This window comes from Pteropus vampyrus, unplaced genomic scaffold, assembly GCF_000151845.1.
Source record: "Pteropus vampyrus isolate Shadow unplaced genomic scaffold, Pvam_2.0 Scaffold349, whole genome shotgun sequence".
NCBI classification, from domain to species: Eukaryota; Metazoa; Chordata; class Mammalia; order Chiroptera; family Pteropodidae; genus Pteropus; species Pteropus vampyrus.
The window spans coordinates 1,905,233-1,919,369 of NW_011889130.1; the positions used below are offsets into that span (position 1 = coordinate 1,905,233).

Here is a 14,137-nt window from a genome sequence, read left to right on the forward strand (position 1 = left end):
TCTAACAACTCCAGACAGGTACCTCCTGCATGTTTCCATAACACCTCCCATTTCCAGCCACAGAAATGACCACACTGTTTAATACCGACACAGCTATTTGTCTGAACTGACTCTAACTGACTATATGTAAGAAGTATGTCGACCTTCTTGTTACCGATTTCAGAAATAAGCTCAAGACTCACCCAATAAAAACTTGTTGGATGACTTAATCATTGGTATACATACTATTTGAGGAAAACATATGGAAACCACTATTTAGAATATAAAATGGGATGACATCAGTGCTGGCGAAGTAGTAGAACCAGTGTGCTATGGGAGAACTGTGGAATTGGAGAAAGCTTCTTGGAAAAGAAGAATCTTAAGTTAGGGACTGAAGAAAAGAGCAGGCTATCAGAAAGTGAAGATCTGACTTTTTAAAAGAATAGGACTTGTTTGCTTTAATGTTGTCAATTTACCCCACTGTAGCAAAATAGGTTATACACATTTGTGCCTGTAAGTGGCAACACTCAAATTCTTCACTCTGTCAGAAAAACGCAGGGTAAAGATGAATATTATATTTTAACATATTAGCATGATTAATTTCAACACTGTTATGATTATGGACTTCAGTCTTCTTTACATTTTCTAGCCAATTTCTTGGTTTCTATTCTGCAATAATTTGGTGGGGGTTTAGTGTTAGTTATGTTCTTTTAAAGATCAGTCTTATTTGGGCAAAATGAGAAAAAAACATTAATTCAAAAACAATATCCTTGAACATATACAAAAAAGTCAGTAATCTCCAGAATATTATTCTTATAAAAGTTCCATAAATCCCTGAGAAGAGTTTGAAAACTCCATTCACATATATGGCAGAATTCAAATGAAATTTCTCTTTAAAAATGAAAATACAGCATAATAAATGAAATTAACATTATTTTTTTTCCTACTCTTGGATGCTAAAAGATTCTAATAGAAATGAAAAAGATGATATCATCTACCAGAAATGAGGAAAAAATGAAGCCGTGGACAAACACTATGTTTTGATTTATGAAACCTCAAGTGAGCTTCATTCCCCATGAGTGGTGGGTTACACTGTTTGCCAAAATCATCTTTTCCACTAAATACCTTTGTAAATATTGTGGTTACTCTGGTTTTTAGCTACCTCCTTCAGACAGTGTATCAGTGGAAAAGAATCCCCATTCCCCGCAAATGTTAAAACTATCATATGTGTAATCTTTTCACAAACCTCAGGCTAATCATGGGTTTCAGGGTTTGCAGGAGGAAAATGATAGAAAAAGACCAGTTCTGGAAGCTTCGGCTGTGGCAGCTCTTCCCAAAGTGGGAATGCCACATCTAGAATGGCAGAAAGAAACACCTGAGGAGTCTACGGTGGTCTTCCTTTAAAGATTAAGAACCTAATCCCAGAGGAGAGTAGGACTCACTCAGCCCTCCCTGGGAGGCAAACAGCAGAGATGAATTCCAGCCTTCACAGCTTTGCAGTTACTGTTACTGCATCTGTTCTCCAAGTACTCAGGCAATCTAGTTTTCATCTCGAAGGCATCTGACTCCTATGGCTTTATGGGTGTGTGGAAGCATAATGGTAATGAGAGTTGGTTTCTGCTGATGAGGGCTAAAGAATATAGTTCTACTCATTCTTCCGTGTCTGCTGGGGAAAGGAGCGCTGCAGGGGCGAGCTAACAGTGACTCCAGCTTGACTGCTGTGGATAAATTAAAGGAGTCCCTCTCAGTTCTCTCATTTCTCAGCAAGCTAGGCAATTACTTAACTCCATGAAGCTTTAGTTATCTCACTCAGCCGCTGTAATGCTTCAGCTTTCCTTCTTTGTAAATAGGAGGATATCAATGCGTATCATCAGGTTAAAGGAGTTGTTGAGATACATGAGTACTACGCTAGCAGAGAACCAGGTATCTGGTACACAGTGGAACTTGTTAATGCTGGTTCCCTTGTTTCTGTCCCATCCTCATCATGTACAGGGTGTGTAGAAACAAGTGAGGACCTAATTCTGTCAATAAACATATAGAAAATGTCTATTCCTGGGTTACTTTAAAACTCTACAAAACTAAGTGCTGAATAACATACATTTTTAACTTTGTACTTATGGCAAAAAATGACTTACTATATTTTTTAAGAATGAAAACTAAACTATAAATACCAAATGTGGTTTTCTTTGTGCAAAATTTTTTCTGTAATAGCAAGTCTCTTGAACTTTTGTCAGAATATTACGAGTGTTAAAACAGGTTGGTTTGGGTAAGCAAAAATGATATTTTCGCTGTTGGAACATGATATGAATTCATATTTCCATCCAAGCCTAAATTTAAATAATTAGCTATAAAAAGCAGAGATGAAACTAAATTTGAAAATCTCTTCAGTCAGTAAAACCAGTCGTTAGGTAGATCTTGCATTTCTGCATTTCCATGAATTATCTATAATAAGAAATACAGAAGAAATAACAAGTTTGGCGGTACACAGCACATCTTGTTCTTCTGGATATGCTGATGCAATGCTTGGGAGCGATCCAAGCCAAATTGGCAAAATGGAAGTTGGCAATTTGAGTATAAAGCTCAGGAAACAGTTTAGAACTTAGAATAGATCTGTACTCATTGGCATATGTAAAGCAATGTAATTAGTGCTTGTTTATATCTGCTTAATGAACGAACAAGATTATGAGGAAGAAAAAGGATGAAAACATCAACATTTACAATATGAACAAGGGGGAGGGGCAGTAAAAGATAATGAGAAAGAAGAGCAGACCAAAATCCAAGAATATGGCAATTGATAGGACCAGAAAAAATAAGGCTTCGGGGGCCACTGGGACTTTTGAGAGGGCACTTTTATGACAGCCAAAAATGCTGCAGCAGAACTGCAGTGGAATGAGTAACAAATGGGAGATGAGTACATGGAGGCATTTCATGTAGATTACTTTTCCAAGAAACCAAGTAGAGAATGGGAAGAAGGACTAGATGGCAGTTTGAGGACAGACGGACGGACAGGATATAAGAAGATTCTTTCTGGCTGACAGAAGCTTGAGTATATTAATAGAAGAGAAACAAATTAAGATTATAGAAAACAGCTGACTGAAGGATGCTGTGGACAGGCTCCACTGTGATCCCTCCAAGATGCAGTCACTGCCATCATTTAACATCTGGGCTCAAATGCCACACTCTTGACATGGTCGAGTCATTCAGGTTTAGGTCATGAGTCCAAAAATATGGATACCTGCAAGGTGTGAATTCATACCCAAGACCAGACTGACAAACTTAAGGGACTCCTCCTGACTCATGGACAAGTTTGTGAAGATGCTCTCTTCAGTTATATATAAGAACCTACTTGTTTGTTTATTTGCTGTATTTTTTATATCCCCCAAACCAGAATATTTCAGAATAGTTTCCTTAATTCATATTACTTATGATAGCACTTCCCTTATCTCAAGAGCTAAGTATATGTAGCAACATGAAATTATATAGGACATCATTTTTGGGAACCATGTCACATCACAATGAGACCACCACACCAAAGTCGTTGATACACTTCTATCGATTTCTCCACCTAGAATATTTTCTCCCCTGAAAACTACAGTTACCACTCATGATTCTTTTTGGCTTCCAAATCCTAGTTTTACACTTACACTCGGGCAAGAGGAGGTTTCTGAACTGGAGGCCCTCCTCTGGTCATGCCACTCTCCACTAAGCAAGGTACCCACAAGCTCTCTTACAGCAAGAGCCTCCCCCTCAAGATCATGCTTTGGGCATTTGATATCCCAGAGCCTTCTGCCCAAGTGGCTTTGTTTCTAGGGTCCATGCAGGTTAGATTTATTCCTCTTATCAAGACATTAGCACCCTTACATCCTCAAGTTGTACCACTTGCTCCCTGGAGTTTGTCTCTATACCTAAATGTAAAGGCAGAGAAGAAACCCACTGATATATTCTCTGCCTGATATGCTCAGCATGGAGATTAAGGATCTGTTCCAGATACCTGGGACTTCAAGGGAGGGCAATGAACTGGAAAACACATGTACAGAGAACCTGACCTAGAACCCACCTCTGATAGTTTACGTGGGACATTTTACTAAGCCTGTCCCTTGATCAAACTCTGCTCAGAGAGTGAGGGAAGTCCCAGAGAGAGATTGACCTCCAAAGTCCCTGTGGCCTGACAACGCCATTTTAATGAAGCAGACTCAAAGAAACATGGAACCTTATCACTAAAATGATATTGTTAAGTTCAGTGTCTTTGAGAAGTCCCTTCTGCAGCATTCCCAATAGAATGTCATCTGGTTTCCAGTTGGTGCGGACTCAGCACCTCATCAAGCAGCTTAGCAGGGCAGTGCTGGCTATTAGAAAGTTTTTTGTTTTTTTTTCTAAACTAGCCCAAATCAGCCTGTCTGTATCCTCTGTCCACTGATGCTGGTTCTAGTCTCTGGAGCAAAACAGAAAAAGGCCAGGGGCTGTTTTCATATCTGTAGTTTCTTCTGTCTTTATTCCTCAGTCCCTCTAAACAATCTTGGTTGAGGTGAGGTGTCCCCACACCTGGCAGGACCACTTCTCTCATAAATCAAGTAGCCAAATGTAAACAAGTCCTTTGTGCTACTTTCTGTTCTACTGGTTTATTGTTCATCCTTGTGTCATTACTAAACTATCTTAATTACTGTAGTTTCTCATAATAAGAGTTGATAATTAAGACAGAAAGTCCTCTAGCCTTGTTCTTCAAGAATAGCTTGGCTATTTTTTGGCCTCTGGATTTCTACATACATTTAGAACTTGTCAAGTTCCACCAAAACCAAAACCAAAACCAAAACAAAAACCAAAAAACCCAGCAAGGTAAACTGTTAGGATTTTGATTGAAAATGTATCAAGTTGAATCAGTTTAAGTAGAAATGGTATCTTCCCTAATGGTGGTATCTCCTTTCCCCCATCTTGTCTTCTTTAATTTCTCTCAACATTTGCTCATCTTTGGTTAGATTATTCCTATGTACTTGATATATTTTTTAATATATTTGATATTTAAAGTACTCCCTTTCCTCGATTTCATTCTCTAACTATAGAGCGACACAACTGATTTTTATATGTTGTGTAAACTCTTCAGATGATTTTAATAACTTATCTGAAAATCATTTCAGATTTTTCCATAACTTTTTTTTTTTTTTTTGCTTTAATGCACTGGCTAGGAGCTATAGTGGGCCTGCTTATCTTATTTCCAGAAAGAGAAAAATTTAATTATTTCACCATTGAGTATTTTTTTAAATAACAGCTTTATTGAGATACAACTTACATACCATAATGTTCACCCTTTTAAAGTATACAATTCAGTGGTTTTTAATATATTCATAGTTCTGACTCAGCAGCACTACCTGTTTTGGGAACATTTTGATCACCCCATAAAGAAAGCCCATACCCATCAGCAGTAACTACCCATGCTGCTCCAACTCCCACCCTCCTCACCCCAGCAACCACTCATTTTTTTGTCTCTGTGGATTTGCCTGTTCTGGACAGTTCATATAAACAGAATAATATAGTATGTGGCTTCTTGTGCCTGGCTTCTTGCACTGAGCATAATGATTTTGAGGTTCATCCACATTGTGGCATGTGTCAATACTTCATTTCTTTTTTTGCCAAATAATATTCCACATTTTATTTACCCATTCATTAACTGATGGACATTTGGGCTATTTCTACATTTTGGCTGTTATAAATAGTGCAGCTATGAAATTTAAAATTTGTATATAAGTTTTCACGTGGATATACATTTCCACTTCTCTTGATTACATAGCTAGGAGTGAGTGGAAGAATATCGTTTTCTGTAGATACTCTGTCAGACTAAGGAGTTTGCATCTATTTCTAGTATGATAAAAGCCTGCCTGCCTTCCCACTTTCCTTTATTCCCCTTCTTTCCTTCTTTCTTCTTTAAACATTAAGATAATCATATAATGTTTGAATTTTATCCTTAAATCAACCAGGTTTCTTGAATAAACCCAATGTAGTCATGACGCTTTATCCTATTTATATGTGGTTTGTTTGATTTGCTAATATTCTAGTTTCTTTTGAATCTATACTCATTAGTTAGGCTGATCTATAATTTTCTGTTCTTATAATGTCCTTGACAGGTTATAAAAGTTATGCTGGCCTTAACAAATTGTTTGATAGAATTTGTTAATAAATAGGCCTATGGTATTCTTTGTGGGAGAGTTTGAAATTATGAATTTGATTTAATAGTTATAGGTAATTCAGATTTTCTACTTCTTCTGATAGTTTTATTAAGTTATATTTTTCTAGAAATTCTCTCTATCATCTAAATTATGTCATAAAGTTGTTCATAATATCCTCTTATTTTCTTTTAAATGTTTTCAGAATCTGTAATGAGCAATTATTCTAGTCCTCATCCCGGTAACCTGTGCTTTCTCTCTTCTCTTCCTATTTTACTATTTGCTTCCAATTTTACTATTTGCTTCCAATTTTACTATTTTTAATTTATTTTTTAAAAAACCCACAACTTTCTCTCTTCTCTTCCTATTTGACTATTTGCTTCCAATTTTACTATTTTTAATTTATTTTTTAAAAAACCCACAACTTTTAGCATTGTTGATCTTGTCCACTGTATAATTGTTTTCATTGATAATTTTGCTCTTTAATATTTCTGGCAAACACCCAGGGCAAAAAGCTGATCACAGGCCTCTCAGATTTGGGCCCAGTGAGACATCATTGATGATCTTAAGATGTTTATAGTGATTCAGCTTTTTTAGTTGTCTTTGATGGGGAGGTTTGTAGAATCACCCAATCTATAAGTATTAGATATAGAAAACCAAAAATGTTAATGGTCCACTTTAAAAATATATAGCTCCTACATATATTTCCTATTCAAAAATATGAAATAATTTAAAAACTAAAGTGGTAGGAGAACGGGCATTTTATATGTTTCTGGTTGGAGTATACATCTCTAGAATCTTTTTGAAAGTGACCCAGAAACACGCATCAAAACTCAAAAAGGGGAAACAACCCAAATGTCCAATGATAAGCGAATGGTTGAATATGTCACAGAAAATTTATACATCAGTACTCCACTTAAATGTTAATATTGCTTTGAGAGGATGAATTCAAAAAAAGCAAATGAAGCAACTGTCATACTTCAGTGTGAATTAGCTGAAAAAACGTTTGACTATGGCAATGAGGTGGTGACACAGAACTGGCCAGAAGCAAGGTAGGACTCCCAATTCTGAGAGAGGCCTCACTTAAAATTTCCAAAATTTAGCTTTATCTGGGTGTTATCTACAAAATTGTCATATGGAAAGCAAGTACACCCTTAAAAGAAAAACTTACTCTCTGTTGCTCTACACCACAGACGTGAAGATACTGAAAAGGTGATCTTACTCAAACACATTCTGGAGCTCTACACCACAGACGTGAAGATACTGAAAAGGTGACCTTACTCAAACATGTTCTGGAGCTGGAACCCACATTAGCCACCCTTGTGGCCTGGGCACTGAGGGACCTGCTCACATCCTGTTTGGTGAATAACACTAAACTTTGCAGAGCAGCTGTTAGAGCCAAGTTTCGAGATATAGTTATGCTGGGCATTGTACAGTGTTTTTCATTTTTGTAAAAATTTACACAATATCTAGTATGTTTTTAGATAGCTAGCTCTGTCCTTCATGGTATTTTCAATATTCACTAACCTTGCCTGGTAGAGTATGGGGGTTTAAATTAGCACAGAAATTTAAAGCAGGTTTTATTGGTACATAGAACAAATTACACATAGAAGTGGTATTTTTCCCATGTCCTATTGTCTTTGATTCAGCTTGTACAAAATAATTGTTTTCTGTTAATTGTATGCTACTCTGTGATTACAGATTAATAATAATAGTAATAAAAAAGATCGCTATAATAATAAAGGGGTAGAGAACTCTAATACCAGTATTTTCCATTCACTACTGTTGTTAAAATAGTTTGTGCAGAAGGATTCATATAACAGTACATTAAACCACAAAATTTTAGGGCAGAGACATCAGAAACTGTACAATCTAGTTCTCTGTCACTTTGTCAATCTTGGCATGGTAATTAATGCTACTCCTCTATACTGCTACTTGTTACTTCTTCTAATGATTGTTTAAATTCTCTTTAAAAAGTTATCAGTTTTCTGATGTGGGTATTAAAAACCTTTAAACATAAAAATGGAGAATTACACAGTAAATTTTCCTCATAATTCGATCAGCAAGATAATCACTATTAACAGTTTGTTGTTTATTCCTTCCAACGTTCTCTAGAAAGATGCTAAATTGTATATATTAAAAGAAGGTAATAGCACATGTACTGTTTTGAAGTTTCTTATTTCTTCTTGGTATATTGTGGACAATTCTGTATGCCTGTATACTTCAATCTCTCTCCATAGTTTTTAATTATTTTTAGAAATTTGAGTGGCCCATGAACTTAGTCCATCATCTTGATTTGATCCCTCCAGGTCATTTTAAGATTTAGGGAAAAAATATCTAGCTCTTCTCTGTCAAATATTTTGGATCCCTGAGGTAGAAGAATAAGAATTTAATATATGTGCTACTGAAATGTGCACTAGAATAATATGAATTTAAAAAATAGGTATTATGTAATTACCTACTCTATAACTGGCACATTATATATGTTATTCATTTTATTTGCACGAAAATAAGGTAACTATTACCATCTCCATTGCACAAAAGAATAAACTTTAGTCAGAAACAGCAGTAACTCACTCAAGGTCACCTGCAAGCAGTGCTATGTGCCTGCAATCCTGACCTGTCTCTGACCTCCTCACTTGCAGATAAAAGACACTGAGTCTAAAGTACATAAACAGTTTAACAGAGTAACCATAATCAGAAACATCACAGCTCTCTTGAACACTTTCTTGTTATTGCTTCAAGTTTGGAAGTTACATAATTTCAATGACATTAATATGTAACAGCTTTTTGTTTTGTTAACAAAACTGCATGTGAGATGGGGGTGGGCAGACAGAGAGATGATGAGAGATGCATTATCCCAACTAAAGGCATCCCAGGAATGCAGTTCTAACTTGGCAACAATGGCATCTCTGTAATCTGATAAAACTCAAATGGTATCACACAGGCTAGTTTAAAGGTCGAGAATTTTTTATGCAAATAGTCTACGAAAACCACAGAATTCTTAATCAAGCTCCATTTTCATGCTTCTGCCTTCTCAGCCTACAGACTAATGTTTTTTTCCGCCTGCTGCTGCTTTCCATTTTTCTTGTGATTTAGAAAAAATATTTCCCTTGGTAACCATTTTCCCTGGTTACTCCCTTGGCTGATTTTCTGCACAAAGAACTGAAAGGCATTTATTCCCAAGAGAAGCAGTTATTTTAGATTTTACTAAGAAGTCAGTTATCATTTTTCACCATTCCCTTCTGTTCTTTGTTTTAAAGAAAGCTGATTTTTGTTTCATTTTCAGCTGGAGACTTAAATGACACCAAGCAAAGCCTACTTAGTTTAGATTTCCAGGTAAAAAAGTTTTAAATTTTAAGTTTCTACTATAGCATGTGGAATGGTTTTAATATTTGGGTGTGTTGTGTTGTAAATATGTTTAACACTTGAGGAAATTAGCTCTTACTAACAGATTTTTAAGGTTTTAAATGTGCATTATTTTGTTTACTTTTTTTTCAGGATGAATACTTCCCAAGTATTTCAAATTTTATGGAATTAGGATTAGATATATTTTTATATGGTTAAATAGAATTATACGCTCAATAGAAGTATAAGTTGGCTTGAAGTTTTCATTCTGTCTCTATTTTAAAGTCCTAAAAGAATATAAAGGATTAATTAAAACTTTTTCATTTTAAGCCTGTTGAGTGAAGTTAAAAGGGCTAACAGACATCTCGTGTCTTTGTGTAGAAGTTTAAAATTCGAAATTCACTATTTTAAAAGCTTACTTAAGACAACTGATGAAAAACTTTAGAGAAAAACAGTAAGTTAATCAAGGTTTATAGATGATATTTAATGTTGTGATAAACACAATAAGTGCTAGAAAGAATTTACTTGATTAAAATAATGCCTATTATAATTAGAGTGTCATAAAATCTTACTTCTAGAAGCATATTCACCCAATTGCAAAGTTGTTTATTAAATATTGAATGCAATAAGAAATTCTATAAATCACTGAAAATCACAAAGGCCTAGGCATCAATTATAAAATTGGCATTGAGAGGCCATTTCGTAAAATTTAAACATTTCAATGAAACTTCAGATTCTGATTTTGTTAAAATTAAGATAGCTCTGCAAATTTATTTCTGTACATATCTATTTAGATTTCTGGATAAGTACAAGTAAGCCAATTTGCGGGGTGGGGGGGGGGCGGTGGAGAGAAAGACTAAGGGAGACAGTTTCCAGGATGGGAAAACTGGGAGGGAGGTCAGCTCAGGTACTCTGTTAAGTGAGTACTCACAGGAGGCCTAGGGACAACAGGATATCTGAGACTCCAATGGGAGAGTTTATCTCTAGAGCCCTTATGTTCAGGGCCCTGCTCCTCATAACTCTTATCCACCACAAGATGGAGAGTCTTGTCAAAGCAAGAACATTTCTATGTATGTTTTTCTGCAAAACATAGCATTTATGCCCTCCATCAGATCCCACTCCCCTGCCACTCAGCAAATTCTACTCACAGTCCCAACTTTCATATTGCTTTCCCCTGTTGCTATTGCTATTTCTTTCCAACATTAGTTTGCTCTCTGAATTGACTTTTACAATTTTAGCTGCCCATCAGCTAAGGGGTATGCTCCTTCTTTATGTTTTGCATGTTTTTCCAAAAGTAGATTACAAAAAGTTATTCTAATATATGTTCATTTCAATGACCTATCGCAAAAGTTTTGAAATGACTGCAGTAATTAATGGACATATATATTAAGCAAAGTTTGCACGCTGAGGCTAGCTGACATAAAGATACCTTAGAGACTGTTGAGCTAAGGTAAAGTGGTGGCTAGTCAGAATATGATCCAAGTGCAACTTGACTAGAGGAGGACGGTTCTGGTAGATGAAGTTATAAAAAAAACTACTAAGATTCAGGAGGGTAAACTGAGCAGCTATCACATCCTCTTCTCCTCTCACCAGATACCTAGAAATAATACAAGATATATTACAAACAAATACACACATGAATATATAGTTCACTAGAAAATAAGAAGGGGAACTCCTGGTGAGACAGAAATTGTGAGGAGTCCTTCAAAGATGGGAGAAGATGGGATGAATCAAAAGAGGAAAAACATAGCCTTAGTAAAAGAGAGCTTGTGTAGGGGGAAAAAAAGTCACTAGATTAAAAGATCTCAAGATAAATAAATTTTTTTAAAAACCTATATATGTAGTCAAACTTCTGAATAATAAAGATGAACTGAAAATATGATAAAAAAGCTTCTACAGAAAGAAAGAAAGCATTTCTTAGGAAGAGATGAAAATCAGATTCAAATTAAACTTCTCATCGTAACACTAGATTTAAGAAACTAATGGAACAATATCTGTAAAGTACAAAGGAAAATAATTTTGAAATAATTCTATTTCCAACTAAACAGAATGAAATTTTCTGTCATAGAAGAATTCAAAATGTTTACAACTCATAACATTCTCTTTAAGAAAGAAGATATATTTCAGCAGGAAATAAAATGAATCTGAGAGAAATTCTGCTTCTAAAAACGGCAGTCTAAAACAGAGACTCATGGACATGGTCAATAGACTAGTGGTTACCAGAAGATAGAGGGGTAGCGAAGATGGAGGAGGTAGATGGAGTAAAAGGGGTAGTGAATACACAATGCAATATATATATATATATATGTCTTACTGTTGACTTAACTGGATTTTTTTAACCAATGTCACCATAATGAAAATAAATTAATTAAAAATTAAATAAACAAATAAACAAATAAATAATAAATAATTGTCAGTCTAGGCAATTCAGACCAATCAACCTGCTGACAATAACCAGACAAGGTGGGGGAAATAACAGGGGTAGCACTGAAACCCAAAGAGGAAGAGCTTTTCTTCTGGAGACATCTGCAGATCGGAAGAGGTGGCTGAGAAGGATGAAAAACATAAGAGAGGGAAAGAGACATTAAAGACATAAGAATGAATGAACAAACAAAACAGAAACAAATTCATAGATACAGAGAACAAACTGATGGTTGCCAGATGAGAGGGGAGTTGGGCGACTGGGTTAAAAAGATGAAGGGATTAAGAAGTACAAACTGACAGTTACAAAATAGTCACGAGAATGTAAAGTACACCATAGGGAATATAGTCAATAATAAGTAATAATTATGTACAATGTCAGGTGGGTACTAGATTTATCAGAGGGATCACTTCATAAGTTATATAAATGTGTAACCACTATGCTGTACACCTGAAACTAATATAATATTATCCAGTGTAACTGAAAAAAAAAAAAATTAAACAAAAAAAACAAAACAAGACAAAGTAAGGCTAGCATACATCTAATCATACTTCTAAAAAGAAAGAGGAGAGAGAAGCAAGAAAGTATTATTAGATGAGATAAGGGCTTAGAAGTTTCCAGATATGATGAATATCAGGCTATAGATTCAAGATGTACTATGAATTCCAAACAGGATAAAAACAAGAAAATCAAATGTTTAAGAGTAAAACAGCTGAAAACCAAAGTCAAAGAGAACATCTTAAAAGTAGCCAGAAAACAAAAGTTACTTTTACAGGGGAAATAATTAGATTGACAGATGACTACTTAGTAGAAACTATAAAAACAAGAAGACATTGTAATGAGATCATCAAAATGCTGAACAAAACCACTTGCCAACCTAGAATTCCGTATCTACGGAATACATCTTTTCTGAATGAATATAAAATATAAACATTTTCAGATACACAAAAAGAAAATTGGTCATCAGGAGTCCTGCACTAAAGGAATTACTAAAAGGTCTTCTTCAGTCAGAAGGAAAATAATCCTAAAAAAAGACTGGAGATGCAAGAAGAAATAAAAACAAAAAGGATAAATGTTTAGGTAAATCTAAATCAGTGATTCTCAACTTGGGGTAGGATGATTCCCTCCATCTCTTATAATACATTTGGTAATGTCTAGAGGCATTTTTGGTTGTCATAACTGAAGGGAGAGTGCTAGGGGTATCTACTGGCTTGAGGCCAAGGATGCTATTAAGTATTCAAAGTCCAGTTCCTCATCAAAAAAGAATTATCCAACCCAAATGTTAATAGTGCTAAGGCTGAGAGAGCTGATATAAATAAACTTTGAGTATAAAACAGTAATGACAATAACCTTTTGAGAGTTTAACATATATAAAGAATTAAAACATATGATAAAAGCAGCACATGTGCCAGGATGAAGTAACTGAAATTAAAGTTGTCCTGGTTCTTGTCCAAGAAGAGGTAAAGCTACTATTTGTATTAGACTAGAGAAGTCAAGGGTGTGTGTGGTAATCTCTACAAAACACAGAACAGCAAAAAATGTATTATTACTAATGGAATAATAACTAAGCAATTAAAAATAAAGCAAGCAAGAAAAAAACAGAATAAGCAAGAGAAATAAAAAGCAAATAGTCAGAAAACAGAATTAAACCCAAACATATCAACTGTTATATTAAATATAAATACACTTAATGTTCCAATTAAAAGACAAAGGTTCTCAGATTGCATTAAAAAACAATAATCTAATAGAAAGTATACTGCTAACCCCAAAGTCACCAAAAATTTTTCCCATTTTCTTCTACAAATTTTATACTTTTTGCTCTTACATTATCAATTTTTTATAGTGTATTTTTGTTTTATATGTGACTATGCAATTGTTCTAGTATAATTATATCTCAAAGATCACCTTTCCTCCATTAAAATTGTTTTGGCATCTCTGGTGAAACCCAATTAACTGTATGTTTTAGTCTAATTATATACTCTCTAGTCTGTTCCATTGATTCACTTGTTTACCTTAATACCAATGTCACACTATCTATATTTCTCTAGCTTTTAATAAGTATTGAAATCAGGTCGTGTTAGTCCTACAAATTTATTCTTCTTTTTTACAGAGTTGCCTTGGCTATTCTAGGCTTTTTACATTTCCATGTAAGTTTTAGAATCACTTTTTCCAGGAAGTGTTAGTCCTACAGATTTATTCTTCCTTTTCACAAAGTTGCTTTGGCTATTCTAGG

The 14,137-nt window shown here is 34.9% G+C and overlaps 2 protein-coding genes across 4 annotated transcripts in view; one reads left to right on the forward strand and one right to left on the reverse strand.

Moving 5' to 3' along the window:
- CENPP (centromere protein P) overlaps positions 1–14,137 on the reverse strand; it is a 206,151-nt gene that overhangs the window by 33,023 nt on the left and 158,991 nt on the right. The window lies entirely within an intron of this gene.
- The window catches only part of ECM2 (extracellular matrix protein 2), a 39,067-nt gene continuing 32,705 nt past the window's right edge, over positions 7,776–14,137 (forward strand). Inside the window, exon 1 of one of the 2 annotated variants that reach the window (XM_011378954.2) lies at positions 7,776–9,473. The gene's annotated coding sequence lies outside the window, so the exon portion shown is untranslated. The remainder of the gene's footprint in view (positions 9,474–14,137) is intronic. The other variant, XM_011378953.2, reaches the window with a different exon arrangement.